The following is a 2,620-nucleotide window of genomic DNA, read 5'->3' as shown; positions in this document are numbered from 1 at the left end:
GTGTGTGTGTGTGTGTGTGTGTGTGTGTGTGTGTGTGTGTGTGTGTGATTTCTCCTCTGCTGGCTGGAAAAAACAGACAGACAGGAATCAATATCAAGGCCACAAAATCAGGCAGCAGAGAGTTGTGTTGATAAGGGTTGTATGTGTGTGTGAGATGAAATCAAGGGGATGATGTATTCACACAGGGTAACTATCCCATGGATGGGTGTGTGTGATGGTATGTGATTGTATGAGAAGAGGCCTGCTGCCAGTCATGTATATCATTTCACCCAGTGAGCTAATCTGCTACTCTGACAGAGATTAGATTACTGATCTTTCTTCTCTTTTCTGCCCTCTTTTTTGAACCTCTAAAACCCTCCTCCCATCTCACTTTTCCAACCTCCATGTTTTAATTTCTAATCTTCCTAAAACACACACAAAGAAAAAAGAAACATCCTCTGTCTTCTTACATTTCTTGGTGCTGCTCTTTCTCAAGCAACAGTGTATCTTGGATAACCTGGATAACCCATCTGGCGATGTTTATCCTCCCTGGTAGCACAGTTCTACTCCGCATGTGGACTGTGAGATAAGAGAGTCTCCCATGAATGCAAGATCCCATAGCTCTTCAAAATCAACCAAATTTAGGATCTGTGACATTCACACACACATACGCATCACATATACTCACACACAGAAACGCGCGGTCCAGTTGGTGGACTCCCAGCGACACAGACGGGGATTTAATGTGTGCCAATCAGAGACCTCCGTGAATTTCTGTCACAGAATAGTMAGTTCTCTTAGAGAAGCTTTACGAACCATGTGACAACCTTGGAAAGACATGTTGTGTGTCAGTCTGTGTGCAGTGTATGGAAGTGCACACGCAGCCATGTGCACATGACAATAATAGAGCAGCTCAGAATAGTCCAATCGAATTCATTTGTCATACATTTCCTTCAGTCAGCTCCCTAAATCTGCTGAAATGGAGACAAATGCTGCAGGACCAGGAGGTAATCCTCACAGACATGAGGATTTCATTGCATGGTTTCTGTACTAATACTCATAATCATCGGAGCAATTAATTATAGAAGACAACGTAGTGTTTGGCAGCTGTCACTTGCAAAACCTCAGAGGGGGAAGAAAAAAAAGTAAGTTTGTTTTAATTAGATTTGAAGGAATAAAGGGGCTGATTTTCTATTTTTGTTTCTGCATATTTAAACCCCCGTGAAGAGACCAAAACAGTTTATGCCCCTTGGTTCCTTTTCAAGATGTGAATTTTTAATTTTCATTGAGCTGTTCAAGTCAACAGCTTTACTATTTTGGAAAGAAAGAAAAAAAGCTGCTCTTAAAACCCCTGGCAGCGAAACATAAAAATCAGCCCCTTTGAAGGATGTTCATTCAACTGTTTCATTTTGTAGAAAAATTTCAGAACCATGACAGAAAATGGTTTTATGTAATAGCTTTGTAAAACATAATGGAAAACGGTCACATTTCTGTGCCTACTGGCAGTTGTTTGTTGTCACTTGGACTTGTAAAAGAGAAAAACAACATTATGAAATAAAAAAAACACCACCACTTTTGTGCCAGAATTTCAATGTAAGATCATGTTGTGTTGGGAAATTATGAAGTTGTTCCCAGTCTGTGCTCTGGATGACTTTCGGCAACTATCATAGTTGTAGATATCATTATGTTTAGGGTTGATTGGCTGTGGCAACTATCTTGAATTGTTAAATTTACTTATTGCAAACCATGTAAAACAATATCCTGAACTATAAAACAATGCAATATTTCAGCTGTATATTTGCAGTTCTGAAATGTTTTTGGGACCACACTCAACGTCAAAGCCCTTAACTGAATCCACTGAAAACCCCATGAAACCTTGAGTCATGCAACTGACCTACATTAGGCTGGTCTTRCGTGGTGTGGTAGATTGGACAAGTGTATAAGCTTATCCCAAGATGCATTGTGGGCCGACCGGGGGATTTTTCTTGCCTGTAATGGYAGAAGAGAGTCAGGAGTACAGTTTCATAAATTAAAATCTGGTGGTGCAAAAATGGAAAGCTTAAAGTAGTTGTGTTTTAAGGCTTTTGTCATTTGCATAGACKTGATTTTAACAGTTMTTCTTGTCAGAAATCATAATAAASAAGCTTGTAGGTTCCTTGTTTTTTTATAWATTGCCTCTAAGCTAATTTTGTTCATTTATARTGTTAGTATATTAGTATTTTGCTCATTTCAATCTATTGGCTRGACYRTCCAAATTCACAGCCACTTTCTTCCGGTCATGCKGTCAACGAAGCATCCRGTCTACATGKGCCAGGTCCTTTGAAGGATGCAGTTATTGAATTTGAATACAGATAAAGATTGCCATTAACTCTCACAGCTTTTGTGAAAATTCTTTGAAGTTTAACCTTACCTTGTTAAATGTCAAATATCTCTACTTTAAACAAGGTATTTGTAGTTTCCATGATTATTGCCACTGATGACCTACACCATTTTCAGTCATCTTGGCTTTTTCCACGGGTAAAGAAACTCCCACTGTAGTAGGCATCCAGCCACAAATTTTGCTTACATTTAAAACTCGATGACACACACACACACACACACACACACACACACACACACACACACACACACACACACACAC

The 2,620-nt window shown here is 39.3% G+C and overlaps 1 long non-coding RNA gene across 1 annotated transcript; it reads right to left on the bottom strand.

The window, feature by feature from the left end:
- Positions 1–35: 35 nt before the first annotated feature.
- LOC106524421 (uncharacterized) lies at positions 36–810 on the bottom strand. The gene is made up of 3 exons (XR_001311003.1): positions 668–810; positions 450–558; positions 36–63 (listed from the first exon to the last, which is right to left on the bottom strand). It is a non-coding gene; the product is annotated as an uncharacterized LOC106524421 (long non-coding RNA).
- Positions 811–2,620: the final 1,810 nt, after the last annotated feature.

This window comes from Austrofundulus limnaeus, unplaced genomic scaffold (genome assembly GCF_001266775.1).
Source record: "Austrofundulus limnaeus strain Quisiro unplaced genomic scaffold, Austrofundulus_limnaeus-1.0 Scaffold3, whole genome shotgun sequence".
Lineage (NCBI taxonomy): Eukaryota > Metazoa > Chordata > Actinopteri > Cyprinodontiformes > Rivulidae > Austrofundulus > Austrofundulus limnaeus.
Note: the sequence above shows the minus strand (reverse complement) of the source record. Positions and strands in the feature narration are given on the sequence as shown.